The following is a 17,722-nucleotide window of genomic DNA, read 5'->3' as shown; positions in this document are numbered from 1 at the left end:
ATGGCCGTTGATAATAAAGAAAAAGTTAAAGCAGATAACAGAAAATGTGGAGGGGGGAGCTCCCTCCCTCCCCATTGAAGCCCCTAGAAATACAAATGTGAGGTAAAGTCAATCTAATGAGGAAAGCAGTAACAAAGATGTATTTAAGAAGGAGTTGCAGCAAGTACTTTTTTGAGATGAAGTTACCATCATGCTACAAAGACTATAAAACCTAGATACTGGAGGGACACCTGGGTGGCTCAGCACCTGATCCCAGGGCCTGGGATCGAGTCCTGCTCTAGGCTCCTTGTGGGGAGCCTGCTTCTTCCTCTGCCTATGTCTCTGCCTGTGTCTCTCATGAATAAATAAATAAAATCTTTAAAAAAACAACAACGAGGTATTGGAGTAATGTTCAAAAAAAGTTTTAGTTTATCTGTATCTAGTCTAAATGGCTCTGAACATCTCAAGCATACAAGTGACTCATCTCTCTGGACCTAGTGGAACGCTGGATCCTTGGAGCCCAAAACTTCAAATCAGAATCACAGAATGAGAACCAGACACCAGAAGGAAGGAGAGGTAGACAGCGAAACCCTTCCAATATAGGCTGTCTCTTCAGTAAGACAAAATCAACTTATAAGCTGGAACTTCACTGGAACTTTGGAAGAGGGAAAGCCTAAAATGCTCTTGATGAGGAGAAAGTAAATAGAAATTAAACTATAGCTTCTGTTCTACCATTCAGGTTTCCAGGATTTACCACAAAGTTACAAAGTGCTACACATACATGCATCTTAGTCCACATCATTCTCTGCAAATTTCATTAATCTTGAAGTTCTCATTTATATTCACCAAAATGTATTCCATGCTCACTAAAAAGTAAAATTACCAAATGCTATATATGCTGTGAAATTTATTAACCTGCCCTACTTCTTATATTTAAGCACTCATTCTTAAGTGTGAAAGAGGAGCAATAGGGTGGTGAAAAGTGTCCAAATACATATACCAATGTGTTTAAGGAAAAAGAATATGATAAAGCAGTAGTTATCAGTGCCCTCCTATCAGAAAAAAATAAACCTTCCTGGGGTTTATCTGCATGGACTCTCCAAGTTTGATGCGGCCCACCATTCTTGACCATTCTTTCCCATTGTCAGCCTCATACCAGGCAAGCATTCTTCACACTGAAAAGTACATTAAAAAAAAAAAAAAGTACATTATTTAAGCACCTGGATTTGAAGACTTGGAAGTGATAATCTAAAGCAGTAGTTTCTTTTGCAGATATAGATGTTTTCTTCTTTTAGACTATGTTTCTCCCCTACCCCAAATTAAGGGGACTAAAAAGATTCTTTAGGGCGGATATGAGATTCTGGATCAGTTCTTTTATTTTCCAGACGTCTTATATGGATTGTTTTGATGATAAGATTAAAAAATGAGGCAAAAAAAGTTAATTTTTTCCAGTCATTAGGTAAAAAGACCCTTCCCTCCCAAAAAAAAGCATTAAAGTAGTTTGAACTTTCTCACTGAAGCTAATTGGAATAGTGGTAACATTTATTGGGCACTTATACTAAGCAATAGTCACTGTGCTAAGCACTTTATATTACATACAATAAAACTATGAGATAGATACATTTTACAGATGAGAAACAGAAGCTGAGAATTAAAATCAGTTGCTCAAGGTCATACAGCTTTTTGGTGTTGGGAGTTAGGAGCAAGAGGATTAACTTGCAAGCCAGTATCTTATCTACTATGGTTACAATGCAAATAAGTGAAATTTTTATTAACCACAACACTTTTTCTAAAGTGAATATGCATTAGTGAAGAAAATAATCTAGGAAACATAAAACACTTACTTAAATGAGACAAGTTAAATGTCTACCACCTGGTAATAGATCCCTAAATGTCTCCTATAACCACTGCTGAATAGCTTCACAAGTAACTAAATCACTCAGCGTCCTGATATAGCTGTGAAATGATTTTTTAAGTGGATCTCTCAAAAATAATACTATACATTTGCAAATGAAATATGCTGCCCTCTTAGAGTTGTATAAATACCTTATTTCTTGATGTAGTCACTGCCCTATTTCTGCCGTTTCCTCTCTTCCTCCCCCACTTCCTCTCTGCCTTAAGATCCTTTAAGATCAGTTCAGTTCCTCCTTCTCAAAGAATACCTACAAAAATGCAGTCTACCCAAAAGAACTCTAACACCAGCAGCTGTCTTCTGTCTTCAGTTGCTGTGCTCTATAGTTACAGGAGGGTACAAGTAAAATCTAAACTCAAGAAAAAAAGCCAGCATCTCTGATGCACCTTCATCTTCAGATCTATTCACCTACAGAATTAATTCTTTCAGATTTTATTTATTTATTCATGAGAGACACAAAGAGAAAGAGGCAGAGACACAGGCAGAGGGAGAAGCAGGCAGAGAGCCCGATGCGGGACTAGATCTCGGGATTCCAGGATCACACCCTGGGGCAAAGGCAGACGCTCAACTGCTGAGCCACCCAGGCGTTCCTACAGAATTAATTCTAAACATTCTTTTTTCTCTACTTCACACTTGGAATCCTGCCTTTAACAATTAGTGCACCAAAAAAGTCTGCCTTTTCTTAGTCTTTCTTCAAAAGTAGTTATTTCACACATTTTTCCCTAAGTAAGGTATTGAAAAGATCAGAATCCAAAAAGAAGAAAAAAAAGAAGGAAGCAAATGCACCGACAGGAATAAATACACCACATTTTTAGTAATGTAAGTTTTAGTGATATAATTTAGTAATATAATTAGTTTATTCTGAATCATTTCTGGAACCTGTTCATAAAATGCTTTACAAGTAAATATAGTATATAAGAATGCTACTTACCAGTAGGCTAACACGTATTTTCATTCATTGACTTATACGACAAATATTTATTGAATGCCCAAATAACTTTTTTAAAAAAGTTTCTGAATCTAGAGGGGTGATAAACGCACAGGTGCTAAAGTCAGAAGGATCTTGGTTTGAAACCTGGCTCTTGTATTTAGTAGCTCAGAGAGCAGTCAGTTAACCTCCAGATAGCATTTCACTCATTAAGTTGATAGGAAAAAAAGAACTACCCTTATGATCTTTGTGAGCTTTCACTGATTATGCAAAACAGCACAAGGCCTAACATGTACTAAGTGCTCAAAAAATAACAATGGTAAATATATTTTGCTATTGAAGAAAGTAGTTGAAGGAGATGGCCAAAAAAATGTTCTTTTTGTCTTACTAGTAAGATGAAAATTTGTGAAACTCTATTAAAGATACATTAAAAATAAAAATCTTAAGGATATGAGGGAATATTCCACTTTAAAACAAAAAAAGGAAGTGTTTGCTATGTAGGGTGAAATGACTAAAAAATAAAGAAGAAAAAGAGATGGATTTAAAAAAACCCAAAAGCTCCAGATGTGGTCTTAGGTGCAGAGAGGTTCCTTATATATACATATATCTTTTTTTTGCAAAAATCCCATTTTTTATAACTATAATTGCAATCCCAGAATATGCCTAACACATTTCCTCGTATTCAGAAGAGATTGAGGTTTTAGCCTTGAGATCTGAACAACAGGAACTTTCTGCTCAATAATTCAGTATAGGTCAGGTTTTTTCAGACCATTCTACTTTTCCTTATGAAGGTGAGCGGAGGGAATAAATACACTAGAACATTGAAAAATACAAGGTGTTTTGCTGCTCATTAATATTGCATTAAAACAGCAGCAATGCACATTTTTCCATGCCCTTGAAAAATATAAAATTGTTTTTAAGTTAAGATTTTAGAAACAACTTCCACCTTCTTCTATACTTTTGAAATGACAAGAGATAAATGTCAATCACACCTCAATAAAGCTGGGGGTGGGTGGGAGGCAGAAATTACTAGACAAGGTTAGGCACAGCCAGAGAGACCTAAAGGTATGCACATCAGAGTTGCTACTGTCTTTAAAATTTGAGGGACGTTATTAATTGATGTAAAGATTTACGTGATGTTTCCAGATTCCCTTTAGGTTTCAGCACTAACAATATAGCAAACCAGTACAGGGAAAGAGGCAATTAATTTTCTTAAGAGGCTTAAGAAGCTTAACCTAAATTAAGCTAACACAACACAAAATTCCAAGTCACACCTCGCCCATCTCAGGGGTAAGCAAAGTAAACACTAGTGAAAACAAAGTACAGCATTTAAGAAAGCGATCATTTTTGGGTTAACCTTAATTCCTAAACCGGCTGGCTCTATCAAACATATTCCCAATTCATAATTTTAACGCGAGTCTCAAATGCAAGCATACTTGCCATCGGCAATCATTCAACGCCAAAGCACAAGATCGGTCACCCCAACGCTGCATCTTTTCACAGCATGCAAAGCCAACTGTAGTTTCAGCCTCTGTTTACCCATTCACTACGCACATGCAGGCATCTTTTACAAAATAATAATAATAATAATAATAAGCAATAAACTTTACTGTGGTCTGAGAGATTACATCTCTCCGGGCTTCCTGTATACCCTGGACGTCAATAACGCTAAAGTCAAATCGTCAACATTTCCCAACTTTGGGTTAAGGCGAGCGGCGGACGCCGAGCATCCGCCCACTGGCTGCTCGTGACTCGGGCTACTTTGACGCACCGGGATGCGGCTCACCTGACAATCCGCACCAGCCATTACCAAGGAAAGCCAACTCTGTGAGGGGAAAAAAGGGGGGGGGGCGAGGAAGCGTGCGGGGGCCCGTGCGGGGGCCCCCACGGGCCCTCTTCTGGCGGCACCCCGAACACAAGGGGCCGCGCCGCCCCCGGCCCTCCGCGCCGCCCGCACCTGCCGGGGAGGCCGGGGGCCTCGAGACCCGGCCCCCGCCCCGGCCCCGGCCCCTCCGCGTCCGCCCGGGGCCCCGCCGCGGGGGCAGGAACCGGGAGCGGAGGTTTCCGCCCGGCGCCGCCGAGCCCGCCGGGGGCCTAGCTGCGGCTCCCGAGGGCCGGTCCGCGGCGGCCGGGGCGCGCAGCCGCCTCCCGGCCCGGCCCGGCCCGCCGAGCCTCCCCGCGGCGAGCGCGGCGGCGGCGGCGGTGGCGGCGGCGCCAGCACCTGCCCCGCGCCCTCCCGCCGCCCGGGCCGGCCGCCTCACCCACCTGGCGCCCCCGCCGCGCCTGCCGCTCGTCACAGCGCGACCCCGCGCCCCTCGGCACCGGCAGCGCGGCCGCGGGCGGACGCCGGGAGACGCTGCTCGGCCGCCGCCGCCGCCCGGTTCGTCTCCAGGCCGCCGACAGCGAACCTGTTGCGCAGCCTGTCACGGCCGCTCGGGCTCCGCGGCGCCGCCTCAGCCCCACAACAACATGGCGGCCGCGGCCTCCGCAGGAAGCCGGGGGGCGGGGAGCGAGGCGACGGGCCGGGCAGCTGACGGCCCGCCCGCCCGCCCGCCGGCGGCCAGCACCCCTCGGGAGCCCGCAGTCGGCGGGGGCGCGGCTCCTCCCCGCCAGAGTCCCGGGGCGCCGGACCCCGCGGGCCTGGTGCCAGGGCCCCGCTGTCCCCTCGGGGACGCCCCGAAGCCCCGGGCCCGGCTGCCCTTTCCCGGAGCGGCGACGGCCCACCTGGCTCCTCCTCCCCGAGGTGACATGCTGAGGTCGGGTGGTGCGCTTCCTGCCGCTGCGGAACCCCAAGGTTTCGGTGGAAGGCCCGGCCGCATGGGGCGCATGCCGGCTGCACCCCACGTGGGCCTCTGCCCGAGGCCGACTCTCAGGCTAACCCGCTGCTGTGAGAGCTGGAAGTCTCCTGCGGAGGGATCTGAGGCCGGAGCCGGGGGTCGTCCTGGCCCTTGCTTCTGGGTCTGGTAGAGCCCCGGCTGGACTGGCCGTACCCACGGCATCCATCCAGCATGCCTCACCGTCCTCAGTGCCACATGAAGAAGGCCAACATGGTGGGGACCTCCACACCCGCCTCCATTTGGGAGAGCAGCCACCCCGGAGACCGTCATGAGCATTAAAACGTTCATCCGGCCCCAAACCCCACCACCTGGTCTGCAGGAGCTGAACATTTCTTCCCCACGCTATGGCCGCCTTGAGATCAGAGTATCTCTTTTTTCTCAACACTTCCAGCTCCTCATCTCCTCACAAAACACCAGACTATACCCTTGCCCTTGACACGGCACTCCTAGAGGAAGGCTTTCTGTTAGCTGGGGTTGGAGGCGGGGGCATGGTTCCTGTGGGTACAACCATGGGGTTAACAAGACCCAGTATTTCTATTGGCTGTCAGAGGCAGGGTGGGGGCTCACCCCATGCACAAAATTCATATCCCCGTGACTGAACGTTGGCAAAGGAGAAATCTGTGCAGGTCAAATGGTCCCACGGCTTCATTACTTACCTGTGAGGGCAGGAGAAGGTAGCAAGGCTAGCACTAGAGGGATAGGTCCAAGGCTTAGGCCTATCTGAACTGGCCAACCAACTCGTGAGGAATTTAGCAAACGTCTGTGATGATAAACAGGCTTTTCCCGCTCTCACACTCAGTGTTTTTCCTAACTCTTCGATTAGGGCCTGACCAAGACCTGACAGACAGGTCCTGCACTTTGGTGACACAGCGATGCCTGACTCCTTTGTGTTAGTCTAGGAAGTCCCTTACCTACTGGGGATCAGTTAATCTGACCCTTATCTCCCGGAGACCAATCAATCTGCAAACAAATCACCCAAGCTAGGAACAACACTCTTGACCACATGGTCTCATTCCCTTGGCGGACGTCACTAATTAATTGTGGTAATTCCTTTCTGAGCCCATATTCAAGAGTCTCAGCCTCTGAATCTTTCTTAGCATAATGCTCCAGAGACTTGGTCAAGGGGCAAAACCTGTTTTTTTTATTCCTGATAGGCAAATAGCTAGTCTCCATTTCCCTCCCGCCATTTGGTCAATGTCATTTGTGTCTCTGGGTTCTGGACCTGGTGAAATTCACTCTCCATCCCTTTTCTTTTCAAGGGAGGTGCCAGATCCTCGGCAGAACAAAAATTAAGTTTGTTTAAAAGCTTATTTATAAATAAAAGAAAAAACTTTTTGAACATCTCCCTAAAATAAGCCAAAAATTTAGCAATTCTCGTGGAAATTGGTGTCCTGTATACAACTGGGAGCCTATAGGATCTCAACTGCTGAAACATTATCTCAGAGTTCCAAAAGGTACTTTGAGGCCAGTTTGTCATTCAGTATGGAATGTCATAGATCATTCAGTATCTATGATTTATATAGGTGATACAGCTACCATCCTACATCTTTGATATCCTTTTCTATTCACAGAGCGTACCTTGGAACTATATATGTAAATTTTCTCTTTGGTATTTCCCAAATCCCACCACCTCTTGTTTATCTCCAAGACCAACTGGTGATCAGATACTTGAAGGAACTAAGTACTACCCAAGACATAGAGACATACCTGTCAAGTCTAAAGTAGATTAGGAGTTATTGTAGGGTGAGAAGGCAGAGAGGTCAGGGAGGAGACTAGGTATATTACATTTTTCTTCCCCGAATTCTTCCACAATTTAGAATAGTTTCTTAGGCCTATTCCTAACAACCTAGCTTTTACTGGGGGAGCATTTAATCTCAGTCTGTTTTCCTTACCTACAATGATTCTCCTCGTCCCAAGCATATATATGTTTTGTTACATCAATTTATCTTTCTGTTAGTTTTCAAGGATTCAATCCTTAACCCCATTCCTACTCAGTCTGCCCTCAAAACAAACTCACAGTTGTGGGAAGAGAAAAGTAATTCCAGACTCTAAGCATCCCATCAGGTAAATATATTATCTATTCTACAGAGAAGAAAGGCTATAAAAAACTGGAGCTCATATGTAATGCCTCTACTAGTAATATATTTCTAAGACAAATGATAAACATAATTTAAAACTTCCTTTATTGTTTCTTGTCTTGCAGGTCTGTTGGCTACAAGTCCTTTTAGTTTTATCTGAAAATGTTATTTTCAGACTTGAATTATATATCCCTGAATATAGAATTCTGGATTGAGAGGGTTTTTTTCTTTTGGCATTTTATTTTTTTTAAAAGGTTTTATTTATTTATTTATTCATGAGAGACGCAAAGAGAGAGGCAGAGACACAGGCAGAGGGAGAAGCAGGCTCCTCGCAGGGAGACTCGGCTCTAGATCCTGGGATCATACCCTGAGCTGAAGGCAGCTGCTCAACCGATGAGCCACCCAGGCATCCCTTCTTTTGGCATTTTAAAGATGTTTTCCCATTCTCTTCTGGCCTTTATGGCTTTCACTGAAAGTCAGCTCTTGATAAAATCATTTTGTCTTCCATGTAATATGCCATTTTCTCTAGCTGCTTTCAAAATTTGCTTTTTATCTTTGGCTTTCAATAATTTGACTTCAATGTGCACCATTGTGTTCTTTTTAAAAAGATTTTATCTATTTATTTATTCATGAGAGATACAGAGAGAGAGAGAGGCAGAGACACAGGCAGAAGGAAAAGCAGGCTGCATGCAGGGAGCCCGAAGTAGGACTCGATCCCGGGACTCCAGGATCATGCCCTGGGCTGAAGGCAGTGCTAAACCACTGAGCCACCCGGGCTGCCCCCATTGTGTACTTTTTTTGTGTTTATTCTATGTGTCATTTATTTACAATCTTGTATCTGCAAATTTCTGTCTTTCATCAAGAAAAATCTTAGGCAGTATTTCTTCAAATACTTTTCTCTGCCCCATTCTCTTTCTTATCTCCTTCTGGCATTCCAGTTGCACATATAGTTGATTGTTCAATGTCATCTGGGGTTCATATAGTTGTAGCAGTGTTGAACCACCATTAAACACCAGAAAAACCTGGCTCTATTCTTCTGATCCACAGGGCATCTGAAGATAGGAGTATTGAGCAGTGGGAATCTGAAGCTGTGCTCCTTTTACCTTCTATCTTTGGTAGGAGTTAATATGCCTCTATTGTTAGCAACTGTGCTTTTTAGCCAGGGATCTCTTTTATTCTGTGGGAAGAAAACCTCACAATATCTCTATATAACTCCCAAACACACACACACACACAATGTCAGAATTATTCTATTCCTTCTGAGAAATAGATGGAAAGTGAGGTTTGTCTCTTTTTTTAGTTTCTTTTTTCTTTCAAAACTCACACAAAAGAATAGATGTGCTGAGAGTCATTCTTTGCTCATAAAGAACTAAAGTCAAAGTCCATCTGGGAAACCAAGCTGAGGCTGCCCTAGTATTTGACCATAAGAGCAGATGAAAAGCAGGTCAGTGGTAGGAGAAGTCAGGGTCCAGGAAAACACTTAGGGCTCCATCTGGTATATATTTGCTGATTCATTAATTTGAGATTTGTTTTCATTCAGCAAATAGTTATTAAGAACCTATTATGTTCTAGCTACTGAAAATAAGGAGTTACCAAGGAACTAGCACTAGTGGAAGCAGCTGAGACCCAGTTAGGAGGCATGGTTAATGGGCTTCATTAGTTCCTTTGCCCTGTTATCAGCTTGGTAACCTCATGCATCCTATTCTGGAGCCCTGGTACAGATGAGAAACAGAAAAAAAAAAAAAAAAAAAAAAAGGAAATAACAGTTATTTAAGGAGACAGAGGAGAGAAGGGTAATTCCCGAGCACACAGAAGGAGTGTTCTCATTGGGCCATTTGTGTCATGCAAAATGAGTCTCTGGCTTAAGGCCTGTTGGTACTAGATGAGACGGTATCAGGCATCTTAGAGGGGAAGTTAGCACAGACTTGGCTCTGGTCCAGCACGGCAGGGTGGAGCCAAAGGCCAGACCAGGGCAAGGCCCTAGAGTTCTGGACAGGACGTGCCCATTCATGACCGAAGAACCATGGGCTTCCAGTCTGGCAGGTGCAGCTCAGCAAAAGGGAATCCAGCCTGTGTTCAGGAGTCAGACATGCTTCCTGTCTGGCATATTTGCCCAGCTGTCTGTTCAGTTCATTGCTGCTGTCTCCAGCACAAATTTGGAGCGATTCCAGTTCCCTTTTTGTAATAACTAGTATTTACGTGGCACCTTGCACTTGACAGAGTAGTCTTGTTATTTCATTTATAAACCTCACACCAATCCTGGGAAGCAGGGTAAAGATCTATTTGTGATCATCGAACCTTGTTTAGTATGAAAGGAAAGAGGTAAAATCAGGCCTCAGTCTTGTGCGGGTAGTTTTCTCATGTCTGGTTGTTGTAATTTTCTTTTCCCCTTTTAAATAGAGAATCACAGGCTATGCTATTCTGGGTTCAGATAGCAACAATGTTAGTTTAAAATACACAATGGATCATATCATTTTGTACTGGTTGGCCCAGTCTAGCTGGACAAACATTTTTATATCTAGAATGACCATTTTCTTTTTCCTAAGATAATATTTTAAGCCAATGAAGTAGAAGAAAGATAACTAGCCCCCTCCCTACCCTGTCCCCCACCTCCAACTCTCAGGAGAGAGAGATGGAATCGTATTTACTGTGATGCTAGAGCATTATAGGAAGGTAGACCTCAGGTAAATGGGAGGCTACATTTTGCCTGTTTAGATGATATGTTTAAAACTTGCCGTATCTTGACTTCCCTCAAGAACAAGATGGGGGGATCCCTGGGTGGCACAGCGGTTTAGCGCCTGCCTTTCGCCCAGGGCGCGATCCTGGAGACCCGGGATCGAATCCCACATCGGGCTCTCGGTGCATGGAGCCTGCTTCTCCCTCTGCCTATGTCTCTGCCTCTCTCTCTCTCTCTCTCTGTGACTATCATAAATAAAAAAAATAAAATAAATAAAATTAAAAAAAGATCAAGATGAACATCTAAAAATTAGAGCAATGAAATCACTGCTCAAGATGGGGTCAGCAACCTCAGGTTGGTTGCCATTCTCATTCACCCCAGGGAAGAATGACCAGACCAGGAGAATTCTCTGCCTTGAGGCTCAGAAGGAGATGAGGTTTAGGTGCTTGGTGCTATTGCCATTTCTTTTTTCTTTTTTGTGTTACATAGATCAAAAAAATAGGCCTTTTTCTTTTTTCAAGTACCAGTAGCTTAAAAGTGTTTAATTCAGTAGAATCACATAGAAGGGCAAGAAAGAACAAAAATAGTGTTCTTTTAGAAATTAATTGAATTTTAAAAGCCATTCCTCAAAGGTGGATGTTTTTGTCTTTTTAGATGAATGAATAAGTTTGAGTGTCAAAAAAAGAACAGCATTTGAACAAAGTTATTCAACCATAAATGCTGAGAATTTTTAACAATCACTACCACCATTGCATGCTGAGTGTGCCAGGCACATATACCTATACGTATAGTCTCTAATGAAAGATAAAGTGATAGCAGGTATTATAAACCTCACTTCACAGGTGAAGAAACTATAGTTTAGAGAAATTGGATCATTTTTCCATAATCATATTTAGGAAGTGGGAGAAGTAGAATTTGAATCCTTATTTTTATGACAATTAAGACCATGCTCTTTTTACTCTACAGTACTTCTCATTATATTACAGAATCAGAAATTTCTCCTTGTATTAAATATGCATGAGTAAGAACTTCCAAAATAATTTATCTTGGAAGAACAGTTCCCCAAAATACAAAGATGCAAATAGTAGGTCAGGTTCCACTCTGTAGTCAGACGCACCATGTGATGCTCCTGGAGCTTGTGATTCTTCCCACTGCAGTCAAGACTTTATGTCACAGTGCCCTCCTGTTCTCTGTATTGTTCATGGATTTCCAGGGTGTGACATATATGATCTTATTCCTTATTTTCCTTTAAGACTCTGTCGTGTAAATAACATAACTCTTTAAAGAGAATCCACCCAATCCCTTGAAGAGGCATAGCAGCAGTAGCCTTGAAGATGTACAGTCAGTCTGGCCAGTGTGAGCCATAATAACTAATTAAATGAACATCTTGCCATTCATGACCACCCACATTGACCCAAAGTAATTTAGAAAGGTCAGATTATTCAAAATACTTAGAAAAGCTTCATTACATTCCAAATAGGCAATTGAAGGAAAATAAAATCTTAATGTATATGTCTGATTTTCAATTCTGTGAAATGATTTTATCTGACTACAGAACATTTTTTTTCGTCTTTATTGAATTTGCAGATGGTAAAGTACACACATCATAAGTTTGCCAGCTCTTAGATATTATGAAAGTGAAATACAGTATGTATGTATCTGTGTCTGGCTTCTTTTGCCTAATGTTGTAGACAGTCCATTTTGAAGCAACAGATTTTTTAACCCCATTTTGAAATTCTTCCTACAATTTTTTAAAAAAGATTTTATTTATTTATTGAGAGAGAGAGCACAAGCACAGGGAGAGGTGGAGGGAGAGGGAGAAGCAGACTCTCTGCTGAGCAGGGAGCCAGACATGGGGCTCGATCCCAGGACCCCGGGATCACGACCTGAGCCAAAGGCAGACACTCAGTCAACTGAGCTACTCAGGCGCCCCTCTTCCTACAATTTACTCATTTGTAGGATGAGAAATTTGAAAAGATTTCATCTTTAAGAGGTTGCCTATTATCTTATTTTCATCAAGAACTAATGAAAAATCTTTGTGTAAATGTTATACATCCATATAACTGTCCATCTCATTTTGTTCTAAAAAATAATTTTTAGTTCTTTCTGTTATAAAACTAAGAATTTAAAATTCTCTGTTCTGGAAAATGCCAGCATTGCTTTGGTATATAAGAAAGTTGTTGACCAACCTCCCCATATCCAGCAATGCTTTTATTTTCTAAAATTAACTTTTTACTTCAAAAAAAAAAGGCTGTTTTATTCCTTTTTCTTTCCCAAACAACATTATTTCAATAACTTTAAATATTAAATTCAGAATTACAAAAAAATTCAAAAAAATTCAGAATTACACATAGATCCTAAATAATGCAGCTGCATCATAACAACAAATCAAACCTCTTTCATTTTCCTCTTAGGATTTGTGCATTTAGATATATATTCATTATTTGACTGTATTCAAATATAATATAATTTTCAGCTTTTTCTCACTTAACGTGAAGTTATAAATACTTTTCCAAAATAGCATGTTTTCTATATTTTCCATATTTATTTTTAAAAACTGCATGCTATTTATTGAATGAAGGATCATAATTAACTATTTCCCTGTTATTGGCTGATTTTAATTTTTCATTATTATAAAGTACATTTCCTTTCTAAACACCAAAACATATATAAAAAACATTTCACAATAAATATTTTCATAGATACCATTTTCTTTCTTTTGGTTTTCATCCTTATAATTAATTCTCAGAACTGTAATTACTGCATAAAAATAATTTTTATAATTTCTATAAAAATATATGAATTTACTCTGTCATGGCAGCATGGGAGTATACCAGTTCCACTACATCCTCCTCAAAATATTTCATCTACAGGGGCACCTGGGTGGCTCAGTGGTTGGGCATCTGCCTTTGGCTCAGGTCATGATCCCGGGATTGAGTCCTGCATCAGGCTCCCCACAGGGAGCCTGCTTCTCCCTCTGCCTATGTCTCTGCCTCCCTTTCTGTGTCTTTCATAAATAAATAAATAAAATCTTAAAAAAATATATTTCATCTACATTAAATTTTTTTAATACTAAGCAAAAAATTTTTTCAATTTAACTTGATTTTCTTAGATCATTACAATCTAAGATAATGGTGAACATTTTAATACTTCCATTAATTAATAAAAGCAATAGAATTCCTTTTTATTAATAAAATAAATTTTTCTTATGTGAATTATTCACATTCTCTGTTCATTTACATATTATGATATTTCAATTTTACCAATTCATATAAATTCTTTTTTTTTTTTGAGGTTTTATTTATTTATTTGGGAGAGATGGAGAGAAAGAGCAAAAATGGAGAGAGTGAGAGGCAAACTCCCTGCTGATCCCAAGATCCTGAGATCACAACCTGAGCCAAAAGCAGATGCTTAACCACCTGAGCCACCCAGGTGCCCCCATATAAACCTCTTTTTAAAAATTGAGATATAATGGGCAGATAATATTATATTAGTTTCAGTAGTATAATATAATGATTTGATATTTTATATGTTGCCAAATGATCACCACAATAAGTCTAGTTAACATCTGTCATCATGCATAGTTACATATTTTTTTCCTGTGATGAGATTTCTCTCTTAGCAACTTTCAAATGTATAATACAGTGTTATTAACTATGGTCATCATTCTGTACATTACATTCCTATGACTTATTTATTTCATAACTGGTAGTTTGTACCTCCTTCATCCATTTCGCCCACTCCCCCACCCCACACTTGTGGCAACCATAAATAATCTGTTCTCTCTATTTATGAACTTGTTTTTTGTTTTTGGGGTTTTGTTTTGTTTTATAGATTCCATATATGAATGAGATCATATGGTATTTATCTTTCTCTGTCTGATTCATTTCACTTAGCATAATGACCTCAAGGTCCATTCATGTTGTCACAAGTGGCAAGATCTCATTCTTTCTATAGCTGAATAATATTCCATTATATGTGTGTGTTTGTGTATCACATTTTTTTAATCCTGCCATCCGTCAATGGACACATTGAATGTTTCTTTATCTTGGCAATTATAAATTATGCTGCAATGAACATGGGGGTGATATATCTTTTTGAGTTAATATTTTCATTTTTTATAGATAAATATCGAGGAGTAGAATTGCTGGATCACATGGCAATTCTATTTTTAATTTTTTGAAGGAACCTCCTTTCTATTTTTATAGTGGCTGCACCAATTTGCATTCCACCAGAAATGCACAAGGATTCCCTTTTCTTCACTTTCTCACCAATACTGGTCATTTCTTGTCTTTTTAAATAATTCCCATCCTAAAATATGTGAGGTGATATCTCATTGGTTTTCATTTCCCTGGTGATTGGTGATGTTGAACATATTTTCATGTACCTGTTGCTGTCTATATGTCTTCTTTGGAAAAATGTTCATTCAGATTCTCTGCTCATTTTTTAATTGGATTTTTTTGGTATTGAGTTATATGAATTCTTCATATATTTTGGGTATTAGCTCCTAATTAGATACATATTTTGTAAATTTTCCCCCTCATTCAGTAGATTGACTTTTCATTTTGTTGATGGTTTCCTTACTGTGTAGAAGTTTTTTTTTTTTTTTTTAATTTTTTTTATTTATTTATGATAGTCACAGAGAGAAAGAGAGGCAGAGACACAGGCAGAGGGAGAAGCAGGCTCCATGCACCGGGAGCCTGATGTGGGATTCGATCCCGGGTCTCCAGGATCGCGCCCTGGGCCAAAGGCAGGCGCTAAACCGCTGCGCCACCCAGGGATCCCTGTGTAGAAGTTTTTTAGCTTAAAGCTTATTTTTGCTTTTGTTCCCTTTGCTTTCAGTGTCAAATCCAAAAAATCATCACCAAGAGCAATGTCAAGGAGTTTACTGCCTATGTTTTCTTCTTAGATTTTAGGTCTTACATACAACTCTTTAATCAATTTTAAGTTAATTTTTATGTATGGCGTAAAAGAGAGGTCCAGTTCTATTGTTTTGCAGGGGCTTTCCAGTTTTCCCAGCACTATTGATTGAAGAGATTGTCCTTTCTCCATTGTATATTCTTGGCTCCTTTGTCATTAAATGAATTGACCATGTATGTGTGGGTTTATTTCAGGTCTCTCTGTTATGCTCCATTGATCTATGTGTCTATTTTTTTAAAGATTTTATTTACTTAACCATAAGAGACAGAGACATTGGCAGAGGGAGAAGTAGGCTCCCATGGGGAGCCCGATGCGGGACCTGATCCCAGTACCCCGGAGATCACACCCTGAGCAGAAGGCAGACTCTCAACCACTGAGCCACCCAGGCATCCCTATCTATGTGTCTATTTGTATGCAAGTACCATATAGTTTTGATGATTATAGCTTTGGAGTATAGTTTGAAATCAGGCAATTTTACCCCTCCAGCTTTGTTCTTTCTCAAGATTGTTTGGCTATTTGGGGTTTCTATGTTTTGTGGTTCCATACAAATTTGAGGATTGTTTGTTCTATTTCTGCGAAAAATGCCATTGGAATTTTGATACGGATTGCATTGAATTTGTAGATTGGTTTGAGTAGTATGGACATTCTAATAATATTAATTCTTTCAGTCCATGAGGATAGAATATGTTTCCATTTATTTGTGTCTTCTTCAATTTCTTTCATCAGTGTTTTATAGCTTTCAGTGTGCAGGTCTTTCACCTCCTTCATAGAATTTATTCCTAGGTATTTTATTCATTTTTGATGCAATTGTAAATGGGATCATTTTCTTAATTTCTCTTTCCGATAGTCCATTATTAGTATATAGAATAGCAGATTTTTGTATATTGATTTTTTATCCTGAAACCTTATTGAATTCATGTATCCTAAGTTTTTTTTTCTAAAAGATTTTTTGATGGAGTCTCTATGGTTTTGTATTTGTAAGATCACGTCCCCTGCAAATAGTGACAGTTTTATTTTATTTTTATTTTTTTAAGTTTATTTATTTATTAACTTTGGTAATCTCTATACCCAATGTGGGACTCAAACTCATGACCCTGAGATCAAGAGTTGCGTTCCTCTAAGTAAGCCAGCCAGATGCCCCAAATAGTGACAGGTTTACCTCTTCCTTTCCAGTTTGGATGCCTTTCATTTCTAATTGCTCTGGATAGGACTTCCAATATTATGCTGAATAAAAATGGTGAGAATGAGCATCCTTGTCTTGTTTCTGAGACCATGTTGCTGTGGGTTTGTCATATATAGCCTTTATTACGTTGGGGTACACTCCCTCTATACCCACTTTGTTGAGAGCTTTTATCATAAATAGATATTGAATTTTGTCAAGTTATTTTTCTTCATCTATTGAGATGATCATATGATTTTTATCTTTCATTTTGTTAATTTGGTATATCATATCGTTTGATATGTGATGTTGAGCCATCCTTGCATCTCTGGAATAAATCCCACTTGATCATGGTATATGATCCTTTTAATGTATTATTGAATTTGATTTGCTAGTATTTTGTTGAGGATTTTTGTATCTATGTTCAAAATAATGGCCTGTGATTTTCTTTTCTTGTGGTGTCTTTGTGTGGTTTGCCAGCCTTGTAAAATTAATTTGGAAGTGTTCCTCCTCTTATATTTTTGGGAGGAGTTTGAGAAGGATTGGCATTAATTCTTCTTTAAAATGTATGGTAGAATTCACCAGTGAAGCCATCTGATCCTGGACTTTGGTGTGTTGGGAGGTTTTTATCTACTGATTCAAGCTCCTTACTAGTAATCAGTCTGTTCAGATTTTCTATTCCTTCATGACTCAATCTTGGTAGGTTGTAATTTTCTAGGATTTATCCATTTCTTCTATATTGCTAAATTTGTTGGCATATCATTGTTGATAGTAGTCTTATGATCCTTTTTATTTCTGTGATATCAGTTGTAGTGTCTCTTCTTTCATTTCTGATTTTATTTCATTTCTGAATTTATTTATTTCAGACTTCTTTTCTTGGTGAGTCTAGCTGAAGATTTTTCCATTTTGGTTATCTTTTCAAAGAACCAGCTCTTAGTTTCATTTCCTTTTTCTATTGCTTTTTACATCTCTATTTCATTTATCTCTGCTCTGTTCTTTGTTATTTCCCACCTTCTACTAACTTTGGGCTTCAGGTATTCTTCTTTTTCTAGTTCTTTGAGGTCAAAATGTTATAGGTTTAGCCAAATAAAAGAAGATTGAATCTCTTAATTCCAATTCCAAATTTCTTGAGATGAGATTCTGAACAGTCCCAGTCCAATTTGGGTCAGAGGCCCATTCCTGGTCCAATCAACTACAGTCAGGGAGGTGGAATCAAGCTGTATAAACATGTC

The 17,722-nt window shown here is 40.2% G+C and overlaps 1 protein-coding gene and 1 long non-coding RNA gene across 10 annotated transcripts in view; one reads left to right on the top strand and one right to left on the bottom strand.

Moving 5' to 3' along the window:
* ITSN2 (intersectin 2) overlaps positions 1–5,679 on the bottom strand; it is a 128,074-nt gene extending 122,395 nt beyond the window's left edge. For 2 of the 7 annotated variants that reach the window (XM_077843922.1, XM_077843923.1), the window contains exon 1: positions 5,085–5,193. The gene's annotated coding sequence lies outside the window, so the exon portion shown is untranslated. Of the gene's footprint in view, positions 1–4,605; positions 4,659–5,084; positions 5,196–5,543 lie in introns of those variants that run through there. The other 5 variants (XM_077843920.1, XM_077843924.1, XM_077843927.1 and 2 more) reach the window with 5 other exon arrangements.
* Positions 5,425–17,722, top strand: part of LOC144281133 (uncharacterized) — a 59,445-nt gene continuing 47,147 nt past the window's right edge. The window contains exons 1-2 of one of the 3 annotated variants that reach the window (XR_013349579.1): positions 5,425–6,020; positions 7,652–7,720. This is a non-coding gene — a long non-coding RNA (uncharacterized LOC144281133). Of the gene's footprint in view, positions 7,721–17,722 lie in introns of all 3 variants that reach the window. The other 2 variants (XR_013349581.1, XR_013349578.1) reach the window with 2 other exon arrangements.

This window comes from Canis aureus, chromosome 12 (genome assembly GCF_053574225.1).
Source record: "Canis aureus isolate CA01 chromosome 12, VMU_Caureus_v.1.0, whole genome shotgun sequence".
NCBI lineage: Eukaryota > Metazoa > Chordata > Mammalia > Carnivora > Canidae > Canis > Canis aureus.
This window is presented reverse-complemented; position numbering and strand designations above follow the sequence as displayed.